Here is a 24,508-nt window from a genome sequence, read left to right on the forward strand (position 1 = left end):
TTTGAAAGCAACTTGACTGATTTATCGTGGAACGGGCTGAGTTGCTAAAGAACAGATCCATAGAGAACTCAGCGGGGACTCAAACTGAAGCTGAGAGCTGGTGTTCACTGTTTGGGGGGAGGCTGGCTGAAAGGGAAGAGTATGAGAGCTCTTTTTAAACTGTGATGAGGAAGAATAAGAAAAATTCATAAAGTGATATGGAGAATTTTTAAGTTTTGCAGTTATTATAAAACCACATTCTGGTGTTTCAAGAGACCAGAGTAAACACATAAGTGGTTTGTCAATTCTTTGTCAATGTTAAGACCTGTATTTCTTTGACCACCACAGCTAAAACTGTACCCCAAGACAGCTCAGGTCGTGCAGGTTATAGGATCTGACGAGAGACAGTATCAGTGGAAGGAATGGATAAATTCAAGCAATATTCAATTGGTAGAATGATAAGAATTTGGCAACACATCAGAGTTAAGAGAGAAAGATAAAGAGCAATTAATTGGGCAGCAAAGTCAGTCACTAAAATAGTTATAGAAGGAGGAACAGAGGGTTTGGAGACAAATTAAATGAGTTAAATTAGGTAACAAAGAGGTATGTAAAAAAAAGAAAAAACAAAATGAAAAAAAAAAAAGAGGTATAGATGAATAAGCTAATAGTAAAGATAGAATGGACTTAAAGAAAAATAACTCAATCCAGAGGAAGACAGAAAAAGAAAGGGGTTAAAAAAAAAAAAGAATGAAAAGATGGAACAAACAGAAAACAAAGACCAAAATGGTGCCCAGCAACAATTAATTAAAAGCAAATGGCCCAAATGTACCAACTAAAAGAGATTGTCAGAGTAGGTAAATGATCCATTCCTAAGTAAGTTGTGTACAAAAAAAATCTACTTTAAATATTAGGAATGTGAACAAGAGAAATGGCATGAAGAAGCAAACTGTGCTTTGTACAGAATGAATTGTGATGGCAAATCAAAGAGACAGCCCTAGACAGCAGAAATGAGGTGTTTTATTTCCTATAAGACTGAGATGGGGAAAGGTCTAGAAAAAGAATTCATAATATTATAACTAACTGTGGTCGCTATACTATGTTAGGGTATAAGGAAGTGTCCTGAACATGCTTAAAACCTAATTATATAAGCAAATTTTTGTTGCTAAACTGTATAATCTTGGTTCAAAGTCCATGACATGGAACCCCCAGAGGCTCTGAAACTAACATATATCAATTTTAAGCCTGTGATACTTCTTTACTACTCTGATTTCCACTTTCCCTTTCTATTAGCTAACCGAGTAGAATGTGCACCACATGACTGTCTCTTCTTCCACACCAACACAGACCATGATGGCAGTCATATTAGGGGGGTGGGGGGCGGTCGCAGTTTAAGAAATCTGTGTACCATACCAAGTATTGTCACCAAATGCCAAACCTACACAGAACATTAAAAAGCAGAGACATAACTGTGCCAACAAAGGGCCGTATAGTCAAAGCTATGATTTTTCCAGTAGTCATGTATAGATGTGAGAGGTGGACCATAAAGAAAGCTGAGCGCCAAAGAATTGATGTTTTTGAACTGTGGCATTTGAAAAGACTTTTGAAAGTCCCCTGGACTGCAAGGAGATCAAACCAGTCAATCCTAAAGGAAATCAATCCTGAATATTCATTGGAAAGACTGATGGCCACCTGATGCGAAGAACTGACTCATTAGAAAAGACCCTGATGCTGGGAAAGATTGAAGGCAGGAGGAGAAGGGGATGACAGAGGGTGAGATGATTGGATGGCATCACTGACTCAGTGGACAGGAGTTTGAGCATGCTCCGGGAGTTGGTGATGGACAGGGAAGCCTGGTGTGCTGCAGTCCATGGGGTCACAAAGATTTGGACGTGACTCAGTGACTGAACTGACTGACTGACACCAAGTATGCATTTATAGGGGCTTTACAGTTTACAAAGCCTTTACCGCTTCCCAATTACACTCATATTTAAATTTAAGCTAAGAGACTTCTGATGCGTCTAATTTATATTTTGTATAACAGAAAGCTCTTACTATTGCATACCCACAGTTTATTTTGCTAGGCTTCATAAATCTAATGCTATAGTAGTATTTTTATTCTTTGCTATTTTAAATAATGTAGGTATTCTGGGAGTCAATGTCCAATGATATCTGAACTTCACCAGATATACAGACTGCAGCCATGAAATTAAAAGATGCTTACTCTTTGGAAGGAAAGTTATGACCAACCTAGATAGCATATTAAAAAGCAGAGACATTACCAACAAAAGTCTGTCTAGTCAAGGCTATGGTTTTTACAGTGGTCATGTATGGATGTGAGAGTTGGACTATAAAGAAAGCTGAGTGCCAAAGAATTGATGCTTTTGAACTGTAGTGTTAGAAAAGACTCTTGAGAGTCCCTTGGACTGCAAGGAGATCCAACCAGTCCATCCTAAAGGAGATCAGTCCTGAGTGTTCACTGAAAGGGCTGATGTTGAAACTGAAACTCCAATACTTTGGCCACCTGATGAGAAGAACTGACTGAAGAGTCAGAAGAACCAGAAACATTAGAAGACCCTGTTGCTGGGAAAGATTGAGGGCAGGAGGAGAAGGGGACGACAGAGGATGAGATGGTTGGATGGCATCACAGACTCGATGGACATGGGTTTGGGTAAACTCCAGGAGTTGGTGATGGACAGGGAGGCCTGGCGTGCTGCAGTCTATGGGGTTGCAAAGAGTCGGACACGACTGAGTGAGTGAACTGAACTGAACATATATACTTCTTTCTACCAAGTTCTAAGATTCAAAATTACAGCCAAAAATTCTCAACGAACATTTTGAGGTGTTGTACTAATTACAAGGAAGGATGGGAACAATATGAATACCTAGTATACTTAACATCTTATCTTTGCTTTAACTCCTCTTTAGAAAAGGATATTAGTATTTGCAAGAGAGAAGCATAAAAATATTTTTTCAAGCTTTTACTTTGAGAAGACCGTGAAAAGTTCACATCCATGGTTATAATTTGTTTCTCTTGGATCTAAACATACACCCACCCATTGGCTTCAGAAAAGTGCTTGGCCAGAAACCCTAGGACAGTGATACTTCCTGGAAATTTCAATTGGAAAGAAAAAGTATCCTATCCATGAAGGGATCGCCAGTAGCAAATAATGCAAACGTTCTTTTGTGTTAATACCAATTTGTAAAAACCTATTCTTACACAAAAGATACATGCATTCATTCAACAAATATTTCCTGTACAACTATTAAGAAGGTAATTTACAAAAAGATTCTCATTTACTTGATACATGGTATGATTTTATTAATTATTAAGCAAAACAGTTAAAAAATGTTTTACTTATCCAGTTTTCAAGGGCAATTCCCAGTCCCCCAATTCCTCTTTGCTATTGACTGGCTGTCTCTCCATGTAAACGATAGATTCCCAGGGGCAAAGACTGTAGTCTTACATCTATATCCCCCATAACCCAATGTAACACCTATCATACAGTAAAGGAAGCCAGAGGAATGTTTGATGAATGGACTGATAGGTCATACTCAATTAGTAGTACAAACAAAAATCCCAGTAAAAAAAAGGAAAAATTAAATTCAGTACAGTTGTCACTCCTGACCCTTTCCTCACTCTTCACCAGGCTCACAGTGCTGTTCTTTTCCCTATAGGTACTTCTACTACTGAAATGACCGTTTTTGAATTCTTGGCATCAGTCTTCCTCACTGTGAAGTTATGTGCAGCTCTGTCCTCGTCCTCATCTTTAAATGCCCAGCCTGGCTCACAGTAAGACTGGGCACAAATCTGTCTCATAATAAAGAGCAACAAATACCAAAGACACCTACTTAAATCAGTACTGCCAAGCTTCAGGTTATCACTCTGTTGTAAAAACAAAGTACTCACTGTAACTGGTAACAGTGAGGTTTACTATTAAAATTAGGTTAAGTAAATATTTGATCCTAGTCACCGGTACAATAAATACCACCCAAAAACCTCAGCACCAGATTTTATTGCACAGAAATACAAAAGTGTTACTGGAGTTGGAAATTTCACCTAGAAGCCATAAATAAAAGAAATATAAAAGGAGGCTTCCTTGGGTAGATGCCTTTAACTGAGGGTAAAATTCACTGGCACAGATACCCAGGGAAATCCGGTAATTCCCTATAAAACCTGGCATGTAGTATTTCTGCAACACAGATATTTGCCATTATGCCTCTTCCTTCAAAGAAATAACAGCAATGAAAATTTCTGAAAGGCTTCCAGTGGCTCTGCAGGGACTACGGACACCAGACTGCTCCGTATAATCTCCCGGGTTCCGCACCGACTGACTCCAGGCCAGATACGAGGCTCGTCTTCTGCTTCTCTCTCACACACCCCGAGCTGCAGCCACACCAGCCTCCTCGACAAGAAAGGCTTCCGTGTCCTCATTAATGCTGACTCTCCTCTGTCTAGACTGTCCACTTCCCCTGTCTACACTTGAGGGAAAAAAAAAAAAAAACCAACCCCAGCTTCCAGGTAGGAGGTTAAAAACAAGCAGTTTGTGACCAAACCTAACAATAGCTCTGTTACTGACTTTTAGAAAACAGAATAAAACATGGGGGCGGGGGAGGCAATCAAGTTATTTGTGAGCTTATGGTACATACACACTCTCACAAATCACAAGACTCTCAAAGGGAAGTCTGGTGAACCAACCTAGCAGGGAGTGTCTACCACTCCAGAAGGACCCACTGGCAAAGGATGCAGGATGCCGAGATGGCGAAGGCAGACTTAAATGGAGAGTAACACAGCCCCTTCTCAGAGACGGCCCTGAGGTACACACAGTGAGTGAAGGCGATCCTCCAAATGGACAGAACCAGGAGCAGTCAGATCTGATCAGGAATCACACTTCATGGACAAGCTATCCCCAGAGCCATGGCTCCTGCCTACCTAGTCATACACCCCACGAACCACACAACTTGGTGATCCAAGAGGGTAATTTACGGCTACACAACAGGACAGGGCAGGGTAGAGCACTGTCCGGGGGGAAATCTCAACAACGCGGCTGATCGCTGACATCTGATCTGGATGGAACTGAAGCCAGAGGGAGGGACATCACCGGGACAGCGTGTTCTGTGAGACAATACTCTGCCTCTGGATGCAGCAGGCCAACAGAACTTTATGTGGTCTGTCCTTGGAAGGGGGAAGGATTGTACCTGCAGTTGACCTGTGTAAGCTGAACTAAAAGGATGTACACACAATTATGCATTCTACTTAAATGTATGGAACTGTGTGTATACATATATATGTGTGTGTGTATGTGTGTGTGTGTGTGTGTGTGTGTATATACATATACATATATATCAGACAAATGGTGGAATGTAGCACTCCTAATAATCTACTTAGCAGCTACATCTAACTTCCCCCTCTGTCACCATCCCCCTGATATTTTCCTCCCACCAAAGAATTTTCCTGGATCTATTCAAGCCATTTGGGTTCAGCCATAATTCGAGTGTCTCATATCTTCCTCAATCCCTTTTTTATCTCCTCCCATTATCACCTGTGATTCCATGTTAACCATACCAGAACATCTAACTCAATGAATGCTGAATGAAACAACAGAACAGCACAGATATAACAAGATCTAGAAACTTGTTCCTGCTGGCTTATCATCTATATATCAAAAGTAAATACTCTTCCCATTGGATCCTAGAGTAATAAGAGCCAGGCTTAAGGCGCTTTTCTCTTCTGGAAGAAGACTGGTCGAAGCATCCACCAATCCCCTGGGGAGGATCTCCTCTCACCTCAGCCTTTAATGTTGCTGACATCGTTTAGTCGCTCAGTCGTGTCCAATTCCTTGTGACCCCGTGGACTGCAGCCCACCTCGCGCCTCCGTCCACGGGATTCCCCAGGCAAGAATACTGGCGTGGGTTACCAGGGCATCTTCCCGACTCAGGGATCGAACTGGAGTTTTCTGTGTCTCCCGCACTGTCAGGCAGATTCTTTACCACTGAGCCACCTGGGAAGTTTATTTCTGCCATGGAGTTTAGTGTTAACAGGATCTGTCCCACACCAACTGCGTACTTATCTCTAAAAGAAACAGATGGGATGGCATGACACAGGGCTTGGTATCCCTGTCTAAAACCAGCCCAGCTGATGGCTAGACATATACAAACACTGTAATCCCGGGGTACCTCTGCCCCAGATGACAGGAGCCGGGCCACCACAGAATCAGCTCTTGTTGGAAATCAATGAGCCAGCTGTCCAAGACGAGCCAGGGCTTATGTGATAGGATCTTTCCTTGTTTCAAAGGCTTCTTAACAGTTCTAATATAGACCTATTATGCTTTTATGATCCTGGAAAACATCCAAAATGATTCGCCTATCCTTTTCTGACTCATATATCTTTAGGCAATAAATGTATACACTTTCTACTAATTGAGAACTTTCAAGTGAGTCCATCTAATGAATGAATGCCCTATGGAGTAACATTTCCAAAATTAAGCACTACTATCTTAAGAATTTACAGATACAGAAAATAAACTCACGGTCACCAAAAGGAAAGGGAAAGAGGAATAAATTGGTAGTATGGGACCAACAGATGCACACTACCATATATCAAAGAGAAAAACAAGGCTTTACTATATAGTGCAGAGAATTATATTCAGTATCCTGTAATGAACTCTAACTGAAAAATAATATAGATATATATAACCGAATTACTTTGCTCTACACTTGAAACTAACAATGTGCTACTGATGTGCTCAGTCACGGCCGACTCTCTGTGACCCCATGGACTGTAGCCCACCAGGCTCTTCCGTCCATGGAATTTGCCATGTCCTTCTCCAGACACTAACAATACTGTAAATCAACTATACTTCAATTTACAGGAGAAGAATTTAGATATACATTTGCCAAGGGCAAACAAGCATGTTTAAAAGGACAGTGCTGTTGTTCTACCTCATATGTAAATTAAGATAAAACCCTGGAAATGCTCAGCTGTAATGGTAACAATTGCTGTTCCTGAATGTGGACAATGGGAAATTTTGCTTTATTTGTATTTTTCTATATTAACAAGCTTTTCCCACTAAACATATAATTAAGAAATGTTTTAATAAACTAAAATCCACTAAAACAAAGAAATATGAGTTTCCCCCTTCATTTCTGTACCCCTACTTTAGCAGTTTTAAAAGCAGTACAAAAGAAGATGGCCAAGTCCCAGCAGAGTCATAACAACCTGGTCGTGTGCCACGGGGCATAGATCTACCTGAAACACAGGGATACATTCATGCTGTTCCCCTTCGAGCTTGGCACTATCCACAAGAAATCACTGGACTCCACGAAGCACATGCTTGCAGACACTGTTACATCAGAGGCCTTTTTTAAAAGTTCGATTTTAACTGGATTTAAAAGAATGAAAGGAATTTCCTGGATTTTATCAGGGCAATTTCCCAAAAGATTTTTGCCCCCACTTCTTAGTACAAGGATTAAAGCCACTTAGCAAATTAGAGGGGATACTTGCCACTTAAAATGCTATTAAGAACATATAAATTAAGAGATCTTTAAAAAGCAGTACCTGTTCGAAGAAGCTGTTTTAACAGTTTTCTGTGAAGTTAGTCAAAAAGCATCAAATCTCTGAATAAAGGAGGGGATCTACTTTTGGACCACACAACGCTATAGAGAGATGGGGACCACATATCTACAGTCAAGAAAGAGCCTTATGTTTTATCATCACGTGACAAGTTATCACTGTCAAGTTTTCACTACAACTTCATTAAAATACCAAGCCACACACACACACACACAATATAACACAGCAGAAGGAGGACAGCGACATATTTTTCGGAACTGCAAAATGGCATCTGCAGAACGTCTCAAAGGAATGACAAAGGCACTTCTTTAGCCCAAACAAAGAGAACAATGTTTCCACCAGGACACTACAGGACTATTGCATTTCAGGGGGGAAAGGCAGCAAAAATTAACACAAAACAGAGCTCAAAGTGTAGAATGACAGTCTGTGGGGAAGAATTAAAAGAAACTATTGAGAACACAAGTTTCACGTGTTACAGTGCACAAAATTAAAAGAGGGCTTGAGGTTTTAAAAGTTGGGTGATTTCATTAAATTTGAAAAGAAAATTACCTTTAAAATTCAAAATGTGAAATTACTTATCGGTTGAATCAATTAACTGTTTTAGATTCACAAATACCATGCATCTATGTTGTTTAGAAGATGGCTTATAATCTACGCCAGCACATGGATCATTTCACTTCATTTCCCATGAGCACTCTATTAGAAATGTACTATCAATGCCTGCATTTTATAGATAAGGAAACAGACTTGCAGATACAAAACGATTCAGCAACAGGCAGATCTGAGTTTCAACTCTAACTCTTTCACTCAGTAGCTACAAGACTTTGACTTTCTTTCCAAGATACTTTGACTTGCAAGCTAGCAACACCAAACAATGTTCACAAGGATTACAGACAAACTATTGTCAAAAACAGGACAAGAAAATTCCTAAAACAGCATATACTACAATGGAACTAAACGCTTATTAAATGGAGGTGGAGGTGAAGTGGTGATATACCCACTCAATCATGTAATGTCTTTAAAGCACTGATATGAAAAGGACTTTAGAAATGCCTTCAAGGGAAAAAAAAAAGTTGTGAGAGAATGCCAGGAGTCAAGGTTAATTACAAAATACAGTAAATAGCTGAATATATTTAATGGAAAAAGATCACAAGGAAGACAAACTGATAGTTTCTCACTTTTATCTGAAGGGTATATACTTAGTTATCTTCAGTGGAGAGTGCCCTAAAAAAACAATTTGATGACTTTTGTACTGTAGGAAAAAAACAAGAGGTAGACTCTGATTCAAGTCAGTAAAACCAGTAACAAAGTTACCGACAGGTCAAATTTTCTCATAACTAACATTTTCTCGTAAATTTGTTAGCCCTACTGTGACTCTCTATCCACCTCTTCTTCCTACACTCCAGCTCTGATCACATCACTTCACCTATTTGGAAAACTGCAGAAAGAAAACCCAAATTCTTCCACCTGAAATACAGTCTTCTAAGGCTCTGGCCACACCCTCCTTTCTAACTTCTCTGCTCAGTAGGATGCATGATGATTTCTAGTCTTGAGGGAGGAAAACCAAGAGTCTCCAGGCTTACTCCTCCAGCTTCTTCTCAGAAGTGAGCAAGCCAAGAAGCATGCCCATCACAACCACCACCATCAGGCAAAATGCAGCCACCAGCTATGCCCCATCCAAAGACGGCCATCCGTCTCTCCTCCAAGTGCCCACAACACTCCCTTACCCCCTTCCAGAGCTCTGCACTTTCTGTAGTACCGGCCCTAAGAGCACATCTTAGGCCCTAAGCCACCATACTTAACAAGTCTGTCTTATCTCTGGATCCCCCAAAGCAAAACACACACTACTTTGCACAAAGTTATGCTTAGTACATTTGAGGAGAAAGAGATGAGAGTATAAGAAAACGCTTTTTAAAAAACAAACTGTGCACCTGTTTTTTCAGACAATTCCTGGCACTGTCATCTTATTTTTCTATTATCCAAGATAATCACCTTAACGATTCAATAAAGTAAGCCTAATATTAAATTAAAGGGCCCTCTAACAGAATAAACACTATTTTGGCACATTTATAACAAGAAATGTCATGCCATCTTTTTAAGATTCATATAAGGACAATGTGAGGAGTGTGAAACAACTATCTTCACCTGTATGGACTGGTTCTCATGGGTTAAGAATGACCTAAAGGATCACCACCTATAAAAAGGTACTGAATTCTAAAAGAAGCAAGAAGAAAACAGAAATGGCTCTGAAATAAGTCCTCCAACAATATGTTTGGGGATGTACAGTCCTCCTGAATCATGAGTCTGGGAGGGGCCTGAAAATGTAGCCAATCCTTTGCATCACAGACACAAGAGAATCTAAGAAATTCTGAGCTAAGTGAGGGAATTTTTATTTTTTTAAAGAATATTGTAAGAAAAGGCAGAAACCTAATTTCCTGGCCAGGTTTGTTTTTCCAAAACACGTTTTCCTCTTGGTTTTTCTTTTCCCAGTGTACCTCATACTTCAAAACTTCCAATTCCCCACAGGTGTAAAAACAGTACAAAAATGCACACTCGTGGCTTTTTTTTTTTTTTAACCACAGCATTTCTGTCATCTCTCCTTGGTGCAAAGCATTCACCAGAGAAAAGTATGGAGGATTTTGCTCCTTTCTCCACTCAGGGTAACACAGAAGATCACAGGAGAAAGCAGGAACAAGGGAAAAGTGCAAGGGAACAGCAGGAAAGCAGGAGATGTACTATTTAATTCTTCTGGAACACTCAAATACAACTGTGTAATTATACAGAACTTTCAGGACGTATCTATGTAAATACAACATAAGCTTATCTTCCAGGAAAGCTGGCCAACCCAAACACCCAAATCTGGACCGTACCACAACCAGCTCTGCGGCTGGTACCTCACTGGCCATCATCCTCTACTTACTTTAGCTGCATAACAGGGCCCCGTGAGACAGAATTCAGGGCTAATCAGCCCATCCCAGGAGAATGACACAGAGGTAACTTAAAAACCACGATCCCTAATGTGATCAAAATAGAGCATCTAAAGAAAAACACCAACTCACGTGCACCGGGGCTGGATTCACCGGGTGATCACTGCGCTCCTCGGAGCTCACACCAGCAGCCCAGTTCTGTGATCACTGCCACCACTGTGCTCGTGGGCACAATCCAAGGACGCCTGGATTAAGATAAACGCCTTAAGGAGCAGTGCTGACACAATTCAGTTCCTAACGCTTATGTCAGGCGCAGCCCAGCCCTGGGTCAGGAAATAATGCGACTGATACTAGAACCCAATGGTAAACATAAACATCTTTTTAGGAGGCAGTGTTCCTTTTCCAATTATAAAATTCATCCCTAAATTATTTTCCTCTTTTCACTAACCCGAACAGAAACATATGGAAAAACAATTCCCAATAGCCTGGAGAGCATGCAGAGCCATTATTACTTAAAAATAATGAATAAAAAAAAAAGACTTCAAAAGAAATAAGATCACATTCTAGCATCACGAGACTTCTTCAAGGGAAAAGAACACATGTGTGTGCACATAAACATCACACACGTGTACGAGACTTCTTCAAGGGAAAAGAACACATGTGTGTGCACATAAACATCACACACGTGTACCGGGTCTCTAGAATGATGTGGCTGTTGTCCTGCGGTCAACTCTTGGAATCAGTCTCCTTTGGCAGCACATCTGTGTCCTGACAGTTTTCCATGCTGAACAAGCTGAAAGAGGGGGCAGGCTCGACACCTATTCTAAGGCAAGCAACTCCGCAGGAAAAAAGGAGTTGATCAAAAACGAGACTCTTCATACGATACTGAAAAACTTTTTGGAATACATTAAGCACAGTATTATAAGAAAGGCAGAGCACTGCTGGAAAAAAAAAAAGAAGTTTCTTAATTCTGTTTCTTCCTACCTCAGTCACTCAAGCTATTTCTGTCATATTCCTCATCCAACACTTACACTGTCATCTCTAGTGGAGTTTCCCCACCCACGGCAATCATCTGAAAAAGTTTTGGGAAGAAACCAAAAGTAAAAGCATCTTTGCCAAATGACATTCAGATTTTTGTCCCCACCCTAATAGTTGGCTATTTATCCTTATTTCTCGATCTCTTTCCATTCTCACTCTTTCCTTCCACCTACAAATGTATCCAGGCCATTATTCCCTTTCTTCTCCACTTCCTACTCCTGAGACTTCAACACTTTAAGTTTCTTCACGCCCCTCATCCCACCTTCCATTTCTTCCCTCAAGATACAGAAAGTTCAGAAATGTACAAAAGCTTAAGTTCTTCAAGATGCGGCATTTAAAATATGCTGAAGACTTCCTGTGGAGGAATTTTTCCAAGAAAAACAAAATCTGAGGATTCTCTGTCACCTATTTTTCAGACAGCCCTGCAGCAGCCCACCCATCAGCTGTTTTATACAGTTTCTTCCAGCCTAAGTTCAAACAGAGGTGAGGGTGGGTCTGAGGCTGTGTGTGCCAATATTGTATGAATCCATAACAACTGCCTCAAAAAGGACATCTAACTACTTGCTGAACAAAACAATGTGCAAATCATACTAGACTTGCTTTTTCTGCAGAGATGTTCCTGAAATCAGCGGTACCAGCAGGACTACCAAACTCACAGAGAGGAGGCCATGTTCTCGGATTTGCCCTAAATGTGCTCAGAACTTTTTTAACAAGTTATAATAATAATAGAGTGAGCGCACAGGTGCTCTGCTAGGACTATGGAGAGGAGGCAAAGAGAAGGGGAGAGAAGTGGAAGGAAGGAAAATGACAAGACAACATCCTGTCCTTGAGGAGCCAAGAGTCTCATGCACACAATCTCATGGAAAGTTAACATTCACAAAATGTTACTGTTTCAAGACAACAGTAGAAGAAATGCCGTAAGACTATGTGAGTAGTTGCCAAAGGAATTACACAGCCAAGAACTCCTATGGGAATTCAGCAAAATAAGGAAAAGAGAATTCCAGAGTAGAGGAAATTTGGCAAAGGAGATGATAATTAACAGTTTGGCAAGACCACTAAAAAGTTTGAAGAGATTTATTGGTTTTAACATGACAGAAAGAAACACTTCAAATATGCTTGTGCTAAGTGTAAAGCATACATTTTTAAACTTCACTTCTTTCAGGTTCACATCAAATAACCCTAAAATAGCAACAATCCAGTCATCTCATAATGGTTTCTAACGTCTCCAAATCACTTGGGGCAAATTAATTTAACTACACAGGTGTGTTTGAGTAGTCTCAAAGTTTCACTTTTTTTCATACTCAAAGTTAGAGTGAGATGGATTAAATTATCTAGGGCAACAATCTCTAACTTATCCTAGAGATAATTATTCACAAATTTTTGCCAGTAAATAAAGTAAAATAGGCAGAATGGGACAGTTAAAAGTATACTGGAATAGATGGAACCAGTTCTAATTCCAGTTCTGAAAGTAACGAGAATTTAGAGCAAGTCATTTAACTTCATTTTATTAAATTATCTAATCTATGAAATACAGGGAGGATTCATTATCTCTTTAAGTACCTCATAGTTCTAAAATTCTGCATTCTAAAAAAAACTACTTGGCAAGGCAAATGGGACACAAAGTTAAATGAAAATAAACATCAAAACCACAGTATGAGCCCTACTTGTGAAATGTACATAAATGTGCATTTACTGAAGTGTTCATCCTCCGAATGCATTCTGTCACCTCCGAATGCATTTTATACAATATGAAAATACAAAGAAATTATGTCTTAAAGTAGGAATGAGGCTGCCTTCTACTATTTATGTTTCTCTATATTGCAAGCTTTATTCAACAAACACATAAATTTATCATGAAAAAAAAAAAAAAAAAATCCAATCCCTTGTATCCAAGCTTGACATTTGGAATCAGAGCTCTTCGGCCTCTGTGAAATACACTGGAAATCAGAGTTCTCTTGGAAACACTCCAGGCCAGTCTTGGATCGAGGGAGAGCAGGGGGAAGAAGCCCCTCAACCCTGTTTTTTCACAGCTACTTTTCTCGTCTAGTCTGAACCCCCTCCTCGGTCCCACCCTTCCCCATCAAAATCTCCTGGGAGGGATTGAACGCAAGTAACTTAAAACTGGAATTTCTGGAACTGCGTGATCTTCCAAAAGCACTTTATTTTCATCTCTCTACCTACACACATACACACACACCCCCAGAATTGGATTTCATACTTATTCTGCAACAAATCCTCAGAGTAGGACTTAAACGTCCTTTAAGAAAAAAAGGCGTGGGCAGGCTATATTGGAAAAAAGAAAGAATGATCTGGCACCTGCGGTGGTGATGTCATTACCAGCCATGGCTCTGAACTGTCTCTGGAATGCAGCTGTGGCTAGAATCCCTTAGGCCACCCAATGCTATTTAACATAAAAACACAGTCTTTCCTGGCACAAGAAAACCTCACAGTCACACGTGACTGTACTCTGCTGAGGAATCCTACACTCGCAACTTTATGGCTTTAAACACGTTGTAGAGGACAGCCATCACTGGCAGGACCGTCCCTGAAGGCCAAACCCCAGCAACTCTAAACCGTGAACTTCCCGCAGGCCTGAGGACTAATTCTGCACGCCTGTCTACAGGCAGTCCAGAGAGAAGTGACTCATTGGAAAAGACCCTGACGCTGGGAAAGACTGAAGGCATGAGGAGAAGGGGACGAGAGAGGATGAGATGGCTGGATGGCATCACCGACTCGAGGGACATGGGTTTGAGCCAGCTCCGAGAGCTGGTGATGGACAGGGAGGCCTGGTGTGCTGTGGTCCATGGGGTCGCAGAGAGTCGGACACGACTGAGGGACTGAACTGAACTGACTCACGACAGGCCAGATTTTGAGTCACTGCCTTGGAAACAGGAAAAAACATACATACACCCCAACCCCAGATGAAGCGAGGATTTGGTTGGGGAAGGAGTGAGCACAGTGGGGAATGAGATAAGGATGACAAAAGTGAAGCTGGGGATGGTATCCATGGGGTCACAGAATCGGACATGGCTGAGCAACTGAACAACAGACTCTAAGTAAGTAAACGTCAGTTGTTATTATTTTTTCCCCATAGAAACAGCCACTAAAGGCAGTACTAACTCCCCAGGCCTACTTAAGAGGGTCCAATGAATCCATAAAGCTTAACTGCAAATTTTCAGGAAAACACACATAAGGAGTTTCCCCTAACACACATTCGCTCCCCAGAAGAATGAGCGGGGGCTGACCCTGTCCATCACCCTTCGTTCACACTGAGACAGTCCAGTGAAGAATCCCGACCCTACCCCTTCTCCAGCAGGGATCAGCCTAAAACTGTGGTACCTGACCAGGGGGTTGACAGGACAACTCTCGGCAACTGGAGATGAAGAGGCACAGGAGCCTGGGCCTCCACCCAAACTGCCCAACTCTCCACCCCACCGTGCCTTGATCCCTTTTTTAAAGCCATGGAATTGTGGCCTGCTTGCCATTACCAACACCTGACCAACAGGGCCCAGAGGAAGGGAAACGAAACTCTCCACCTCTCAAGTTCAGACCAGAACACTACACGAGGCCTTACAATTTACAGTCAAGATTTTACTCCTCAGAGCACGGGAAGGGGGACAAGGAACATCCAGACGCGTCTGTCCGTTCTTACTTACATTCCAAAGACAGAGCCAAGATCACACGGGGATGCTGATGCTCGTTTACTTTTTTAAAGTCAACAAGACAGCCGAAAAAGAAAGAAGCCAGAACTTCTAACTCACCATTCCCACGACTGTCCACATGAGCTTTTACAGAGCTTCGTCACCCTCACAACCCTCTAAAAATCAATTTTCAATTTTCTACAACTGACCACATGTTATGTGGTAACCCCGTGACTCTGAGTTGCAGAAAGCTCTCTCCCTATGACCCAGAACACATCAGAAGCCCCCTCTCCTCACCACTTAGCTTTTACGGAATCACAGGATCTCGGCTGTGACCCACACTTTGACTTTTTTCCAGTATATTTCCCTCAGTCTGACAGAAAAGCTCCCCAGACCCAGGGTTGAGAGAAAAGCTCAACCAGTGTCTGGACCATACTTCACCACCTCCCGACCACATACAAAGCTTCTGCTAGAAGAGAGGGGGTTGAACCCCAAACCTAGGATGCATTCCAAATGAAAGTCATTTTCACTATCAGTACTCCCCCGCTGCTTTCTGTAAGGTACAGAGCAGGGTGGGTGTGAGTGTGAGTGAGTGTGTGTGAGTGTGTGTGCGTGTGTATTGTTTCCTGCTCTAAGAGCGAACCCCATGATCCTGCCCTCTGTACCCTGTTACCCATTCCCACGGTTCCCAAACACTGTCTTTCCATTTTTTTTTTCTGTGACCCACAGTAAAAGAGTAAAACATTTTACATCCCAACCCAGTTCACAAATACACACCCCGGTTTAACGGACACACAGTTTTCAAGTGGCCACTCTGATGAGGCCTAAAGCCTAAGCGCTGTGTGCTAAATCCAGCGCCAGCCCTAGTGCGCCTTCTCCCTGCCAGCAGGCTGCCTCAGCCAGGAAAGGGGGCACCTCTTTCCTCCCACCTCCCTGCCCCTTCCCCTTCCCCAAGGGGAAGCTCTGTGCGGTGGCAAAGCTCCACTCTAGTCTGTGAGGTTTGTCCAAGGTGTGATGACTGCTAATGGAAAGCTTTTCCCAAGGGGCAAGTCTTTCTGAAACTCACATAAAATTCTGTACAGACTAGATAAGGCCCCAACTCCCCTGCTGTTTATGCCATTTCACTTTCTAAATGCCAGTTGTGGCCTTCTAAAATGATTTCTTGAAAAATCCTGCCCTAGACCCATATGTAAGCCTACCATTATCTCATTTTCATTCGTTCCAACCTCTGATTATCTTCTGTCCTTCCCCGGGAACCACAACTCCAACAACTCTGTGACCCTGAGCGGCCCGTGTCCCCAGCCCCTCCCCACGGCCGCATCTTCACAGCAGCCTGACTTCCATGGGCCACCAGCAGACCTTGAATTCCCAGCCCCTCTCTCCTCCAGCATGTCCATGTACTCTCTGGCTCCACCTAAGGTACAGCTTACTTCAGGCTTGCACCCAAGCCACTGACAAAAATAAGTAACGGATGGTAACTTTTCTCAATTCAAATTCATGGCCACAAACTTTAACTGGACTCTCAGAGAGCTCCAGAAATCCTAAGACAGTTCCCTAGTCAACCCACACCCCCACTCTCCTAGACATAGATTTCACATTTGTGCATAAAGCCCAAAAAAATGACAAACCAAAAATATATTACACTGGATACTGGTTCTTCCTATGATCTCAGCCACAATATAACTATAGTTGTCCTCCAACAGGGAAAACCAGATAGCATTCAACACACTCAATGGTGTAAGCAAATAAAAAAAGTTACTAGCCATTCATTAAAACAAACAAACAACAACAACAAAAAAAACCTGCCTGGTATAAGGCAGGCTTAAGTTTAAGGGCATTTAACTGTTAAAGAATAAAAAGTCTTTTTGCTTTCTCTTATAAAAATGTTTGGTAATACTCTCTCCTCAATTCTCTTACCAAAGTAATCCATGTGCAACTCTGCCCTGCCTTTCTAATCACTGTCAGGCACAACAGTTTATTGTCCAAATATAATTTGTTCAACCATGCAAACACCTGTGCAATCAGGCATGTTCAATTTGCAAGGGACAAGTCCAACGACATGGCCACAGTGATAAGCACTGGTGCCTGGCTAGTAAGCCTTTCACTGAAAGAGACAGCTTTTCTCATAATTATCTCTATTTTGAATCAAAATGTCTAATGCTTTTATGTAATTCAACAGAAAAACAAAACACATGCACTACAGAGTTGCTATTTATTCCAACCCAGGCCACCAATGGTGACACTCAGGCACATAATAAACCCCAGAGTAAAATAAAGCTGCGGCTCTTGAAATTCAAGGGCCAGAAGAGAAAGCAAAGGAAGCAAATCTGCCCAAGGAGACAATAAAAGGTTAAGGCCAGAACTCTATGTGCCCTAAGAGGGCAGCCACAGTGAAATCACTGCCCGGTTTCAGGGGTCATTTCTATGACTTGAAAACTCAGTTCTTCCTGGAGGGGGGCCGGACATGACCTAACGCGGTTGAGAAATCCAGATTGAAATAACATATGCCAGCAAACAGGCAGATTTGAGAACACGCAAAAGCTATAAAAGCCCTTCAGAAAAAGAGGGTAATATAGCCTGGAAGAACTTCAGGTAAAAGACATGAACACCACTTATACCAGCAGATATGCAGAAAGGGCCAAGGCCACAGACTAGCCTTCCCACCTCAGTCACCTAGACTGCCAACGTTTAAACAAGAAAAACACGTGCCCAGCACAAAAACACCAACAAGGTGATGCTAATACAACAGTTCCTACTCTTCACTTACTTAGGCTCCTTTTCCAGCACCCTGAGTTTCAAAAGCTCTCCCAACCATTTTCTGTTACTCTGTTTAAAGACTAAGGTGTTCCCTCCTGGCTCTGCCTCCTCCATTCATCCCGTCCATGTGGAGGCGATGGCCACTCTACACTCAGCACTCTGCTAGGACATGTAACCTAGTAAGGGAGCGGGGGAGGAAGCCAATGATTACAATCCACTCCGAGAAATATCTACTTAAAGCCATCTGCAAAACAGGAGATGAGCAGAGAATGACTGTAAAATTAGAACCATCTCTGAAATTGCGGTGCTGGAGAAGACTCTCGAGAATCCCCTGGACTGCAAGGAGACCAAACCAGTCCATCCTAAAGGAAATCAACCCTGAATATTCATTGGAAGGACTGATGCTGAAGCTGAAGCTCCAATACTTTGGCCACCTGATGCAAAGAGATGACTCACTGGAAAAGACTCTGACGGTGAGAAAGATTGAAGGCAATAAGAGAAGGGGACCGAAGAGGATGAGATGGTTAGAGTGCATCACCGACTCAATGGACATGAATCTGAGCAAACTCAGGGAGATAGTGAAGGACAGGGAAGCCTGGAATGCTACGGTTCACGTGGTCACAAAGAGTCGGACACCATTCAGCAGCTGAACTGAAGGATGAAGATGCAAAGAAAGGAGGGACAGCATCCCAAGTATTTGCAAAGACATCAAGAGACTGGTACAGGTTGCTCCTTTCAACTTGTTACATTTAATCAAAATCACAAAGGTTAGACCCAAGAAGTCACAAGGCAATAAAATACAAAAGTCAATTTCCCTACTTATATGGTAGGCTAAGTGATAGTTATTAGGCCTAGAGATTGCTTTTTCAGCCTATCTGAAAATTTCACTCGCCCCTTGTATTTGTTCTCAGTTTACAAAAACTAATCAACAGTTGCCTCTGTAATTATGTGCGGACCTGTGAAGATCACTCACAGATTCATCACCTGAACTAACATGTTGGCAAGAGGCAAGCTAGGACCTTCATCCAAGCCCCAACTTTTGGTGCATGTTCCCTTCATTCTCTTCCTTTTCTCCCACCTCAAGTCAAGCTATTTCATGTGCCATTCTTAATAGTCAACTAATTGTGACTAAGATAATGGCAGATAATAATTGAATGTGTGATCTCATTTAGGTCAGGAGAGGGGATGAAGGTAGAAAACAGTTAAAAGAATCCAGTGTAAGGTCACCTTGTGTCATCTGGCTTAGGGCTGGGTAAGCAGACTGACAGCCTCTTCCTTGACCTCTAGAACGGAGAATAAAAACTTGCCTAGTTACCAGAGTTGTTTTGTTATTTTTAAAAAACAAAATCTTACAAAGAAACGGTTTCCAATTAATAAGATTTGGTTTGGTCTATGCCCTGTGTTAGCTGGGGTTACCTGTAAACAGTAAAGAATCTGCCTACAATGCAGGAGACCCAGGTTTGATCCCTGGGTCAGGAAGATCCCCTGGAGAAGGGAATGGCAACCCACTCCAGTATTCCTGCCTGAAGAATTCCATGGACAGAGGAGCCTGGTGGGCCACAGTCCATGAGGTTGCAAAGAGTTGGACACAATTGAGTGATGAACACTTTCACTTTTTCTTTCTGTGTTAGCTAGGTCAGGGTTTTCCAACCTCTGCACTCTCGACATCATGGCCACATAATTCTTTGTCATCTCAGAAGCTGTCCTGTGCATTACAGGATTTTTAGCAGCATTTCCGACCTCTACATAGAAATACTAGTAGCAGGTCCTTAAGTCATGGCAACCAAGAAACCAAACCTCCAGACATCGCCAAATGTTTCCTAGGAGACAAAACTCACCCATCCATCCCCATCTCAGTAAAGAATCACTAGATTATCACACCAGCCTACTTACTAAATAGAGAAGACACTGATGTTGATGAACAGGGCAAAATCTTAAGAAAAGGGTCATGCCTCAATTAACTATTGTCTGTAGTTTAACGAAAAGCTAACAGATATCCCCAACAGAAGAGGAACGTCAAACTTAAGGTCAAAAAAAGTAAAGCCTGGAACATTTAAGCAATAATAAGTATACAGATGCTCAGGAGTGGTGAAAGCGCTTAGTGAAAACACTGAAACTAAATCAAACCAAGTCTATATTTATCCAAAACGCGTTAGCTGCTCAGTCGTATCCGACTCTTTGCGACCCAATGGACTGTCGCCTCCCAGGCTCCTCTGTCCATGGAATTCTTCAGGCAAGAACACTGGAGTGGATAGCCCATTCCCTTCTCGAGAGATCGAATCCAGGTCTCCTGCCTTGCAGGCAGATTCTTTACTGTCTGAACCACCAGGGAAGCCTGTTAATCTTTATATAAGCCCAACCAAATAAAAAAAAAATTTTTAATTCTACAAATTAAGATCTGAAATAGTAACCATTTTGATATCATTAAGAAAGCACAAACAAGAGTCCAAATCCTGGCCCATTCCACCCATTCTCTAGCTACCTGACACTCACCCTAAGCTTCTTCCCTCTTCTAGAGAAGTAGACAACGTAGCCAATCTAAGAACATAAGCACGGCACCTGTCACATTGTCGGTACCATTAAGTGACAACTACCAATAGTTTCACACGGATATTTTATAAACATACATCAAATACAAAATGGAACACGACACTCAAGTTAACGAAGAAAACACACTTCTCATAGGTTAACTAAAAAAAGAAAAAAAACCCATTACTATAGAAACACACTCCATAGATGCCAAGATTTACCTGCACTTTTTAAGGCGGAAGACAAATGGGTAACCCTCTCCAGACCCACGGTTACAATAAAAGCAAAATATAAATGCTGCCCTTTTTTAAGTACCAAATTATGCACTGCTTGGGCTACCTCCAAATATATTTCCCCAGGTTTTTATGCAAACCAGCCAAAACACCATTTTAAGCGTTTGAGTTTGAGAACTCACTGTATAAAATTTCTATAAAGCCAAACAATGAAGTAGGAAAGAAGAGCATTTTCTCACACATACCCAGAGCCAGTTTGCAGTTGCTGTTTTTGCCTCACAGAAGTTGTTTGCTAGCCACAAGCTACTACAAATTGTTCAGACCTTTTGGCAGCAACACAGGAAACTGCCCTTTTCACCCGTTCTCCCACAAAAATGTAGTCAATTTCTAGGCAAGCCCATCTCTCAAGGCTACTTGCTTTATTGAGCCAAATGCACACCATTTTTCATTTAGCAATATGAAAGGGCCCCAAATATTTTGCATTTTTGTGAAGAAAGCTGAAAGCAAGTCACCAGAAGACCTGTGGGCAAAGCTCTCTATTAAGTCAGCTCATAAACTGTGCTAACACCGCGCTTTACACCAGCATTTGAAATTTATAGGGCATTTGGCATTACAGCTGTTTCTGTTTTATCCAAATCATCCAGGACGCAACAGGCAACATGTGAAGCCATTTCCTGACGCTTAATTGTCCTTGGCTTCCCACTATTCTCAACTTGTCATGTTCGAAATAAGTTTTTAAAGTAGGTACTTTTGATTTAAAAAAAAAAAATCTCCTATCTTCTCTTGACTCTAGGCTTTTTCCAGTCTTTTTTTTTTTTGTATACCAATGTTCATAGCAACTTTATTTATGACAGCTCAAAGATGGAAAGAATCCAACTGACCAATTAACTGATGAATGGTCCACAGTCTTATTTCTTTGTTGTTGTTGTTGTTTTTTTTTGTCTTTTTTTTCTTTGGTCCACAGTCTTAAGGATCACATACAGGTACTTGGGCAAGCTACAAAGATGAAGTTGAATATTTAGCTTTATATTCAGGTATGCAAAACCAATCTGTATTTTTCACTTTCAATTATTTAAGCAGAGGTGAGGCCAGGAGGTAGTGAATTACTCGACAGCTGCAACATATTTAACTTCTAAAAATAAAGGCAAAATTGCCCTTTGAATGCAAAATTAAAGAACCTTTGAAAACCAGGAATTCCTTTGTATCCCATTTGGCTTAAAATTTCACAGACAGATCATTTATAAATAAACAAACAAACCCAAATGGCAAAAAGGCAAACTGCAGTTACTCACAGAATAAAGCTGGACACTAGTCTACCCTGGAGAGTCAAGTTCCAAAATGCAGTCTGGTGAACCAAGCTCATAATTCACAAACTGAAAATCAGTCCAGTATTTTCCAGGGAACACTTCTGTCTCCCCAAACTGACATGCAACCTCAAATAAGTTCCAATCATGACTCAAAGGTAACTTCTCCAAAATGGTACAGTGTCAGAAACCAAAAACCACACAGACAAAAATGATAAGCCAAGGAAACTCAATTCAATTACATACACTCATTACTTTAACAACAGATAACTTTATTTTTCAGAGTCCAATACTGACACTAATTTATAAAATATTTCAAGTTCAGAACCCCTTTGCAAAAGCACCTGAATTTTTCCAGCAAATAAATCCTATATACTGGGAGGAAAACTAGATGGCAAACCAGGGAATCAAAATTGAAAATTCAAAGGCAAAATCTTCTGTGTCGAGTTGGTAAAGGGACCTGGCTTGCCTGAAACTAGTAAGCACAGAAGGCATGCTCTGTTACTGTAATCTTTCCAATTTAAATAGATAAATTGCACATATCAAACAAGCTCTAACTGCAAGCATGCTTTCATTCGGTGCTTTTTTTTTGCCTTAAACTTAACCAGTAATAACCCATCCTTCATCTCTTTCAACAGAATATCAAAAGGATTTCACATTACTGTTTATCAGCTTAACAACATCTTCAAAGTAAATATAATTGGTAATATTTCTGAGAAAGTGTCTATAGAAGGAGCAGGAAGATATGGCCTCCTTGTTAAAGACTTCTTTACTCCGGTTTGGGGGTGAGGGGATGTCCTGAGATAGTCAGCATCAACATGAAATAGCCTATTAAGACAATCACCAAAGAAAGAAGTGTTCCTTAAGTTAACTGTCCACATCTTCACATGACTTACTTTCAAATAAGTAAATAACAACAGAGGAAGAGCTGCCCAAGGTTATCCGGAGGTCTGGCATGAGAGAGCACTCAAGTTCACTGTTCAAACATGGGTTTTCTGGCCCAGGTTAGACAAGTTCAGCCTGGGAAAGTTTACTTCAAATTTGAGCTACACGGGTAATTAAAGAACCTCTTTGCTACTGTTACATTTTTACATTTCTCACACCACTAGAAAAACTCATCTTAAGGACTTTTTTAAACAACAAAAGAGATGAAAAGCATAGATTTGGTTCTCATTTCTGTTGGTCTGCATCCTACTTTCACTGTGTTCAATTAGTATTTATTCTGCAATTAGGACGTTAAAAAGCACAACTAACACTGACATGGACGGGTAAAGAATGCACAGGAGGCATAATTCTTACCAAACAGGTGATGTCTGCATGCGCACTAGCACACAATAGGCTGAGGGTGTTTTGTTTGTGTGTTTTTGCTTTTTTCAAGTATCTCTATGTGGTTTACTTTCTCTATCGCAAGAGTGCTGGAGGCCCTTCATGTGTCTAAATGAAAAACTCCATACACATTTGGCTTCAATAAAGCCAGCAGTCTCTTGAAGATAGGTTCCAGCCATGAATCGTCTACGTTTGTGTTCTGGAAGGGGTGAAAAGGGCAGTTTTCTGTGTTGCTGCCAATGGGCTGAACAATTCCCAGTAGCTTGTTAGAGAACAACTTCTCTAAGGAGAAAACTTTCAAGCTGGCTTGCTATACTTGTGCAAAATAACATGATTTTTCTCCACTTTACTCTTATTTTGTTACGTTTCCAGTAAAAACCTTCCCTTGCCTTTTATAGTCATGTTTTTAAGTGATCTTGCTAAGGAAACGTGTGTTTGAAAATAATACCTAACAGGTTACCTGAAAACCAATTTCAGCACACACCTAACTTCTGAGTATTAAAATTCTTTCTAGTCTTCTCCATCCACAATTAGTGCAGTACTAACTTTGTCCAGGTATTCACTTTTGGAAAGTGCTTCCCGAATTCATCCTACAACCATCTATTAAGTACTTAATAAGGAAAGATACATGGATTTTCCTGGTGGCTCAGCCGGTAAAGAATCCACCTGCAATGTGGAAGACCTGGGTTTGATCCCTGGGTTGGGATTATCCCCTCGAGAAGGGAATGGCTACCCACTCCAGTATTCTAGCCTGGAGAATTCCATGGACAGAGGAGCCTGGCAGGCTACAATCCACGGGGGTTGCAGAGAATCAGACACGGCTGAGTGAGTCTCACTTTCTTTTCACGGAAAGACACACAGCCCCCACCAGGCTGTTTATGCACCAAAATGAATGAGAACAGCCCTTAAGAAACTAATCCAGTAATGCAGAGAAAGAGAAAGGGCAGGATTCTGAGGCTGGGGGCAAGGAGGGACGTGTCAAAGAATTTCTGTAAATTTACTGTAAATTTTCTGCAATTCTTGTGTATATTAAGATTTAAGAACTAAGGTTTAAAGTTTAAGAACTGTATCAGCCCCCAAAAAGCAATAAATCAGCAAGTTATTATTTACTTAAAAAAAGAAAGACTCTACACTAGATCACTCCAATTAGACAGTCATTACAGTTATATTTAAAATATCACTTGTTATGCTGCATAAATGAAAT

At 41.2% G+C, this 24,508-nt stretch overlaps 1 protein-coding gene across 12 annotated transcripts in view; it reads right to left on the reverse strand.

Annotated features, from left to right (window-relative positions):
• Nucleotides 1-24,508, reverse strand: part of EPB41L2 (erythrocyte membrane protein band 4.1 like 2) — a 205,242-nt gene that overhangs the window by 138,346 nt on the left and 42,388 nt on the right. Inside the window, exon 2 of one of the 12 annotated variants that reach the window (XM_043456950.1) lies at nt 10,609-10,721. The exons of the other annotated variants lie outside the window; for them this stretch is intronic. The gene's annotated coding sequence lies outside the window, so the exon portion shown is untranslated. The remainder of the gene's footprint in view (nt 1-10,608; nt 10,722-24,508) is intronic. 12 annotated transcript variants of the gene reach the window in all.

Source organism: Cervus canadensis, chromosome 33 (genome assembly GCF_019320065.1).
Source record: "Cervus canadensis isolate Bull #8, Minnesota chromosome 33, ASM1932006v1, whole genome shotgun sequence".
Classification (NCBI taxonomy): Eukaryota; Metazoa; Chordata; class Mammalia; order Artiodactyla; family Cervidae; genus Cervus; species Cervus canadensis.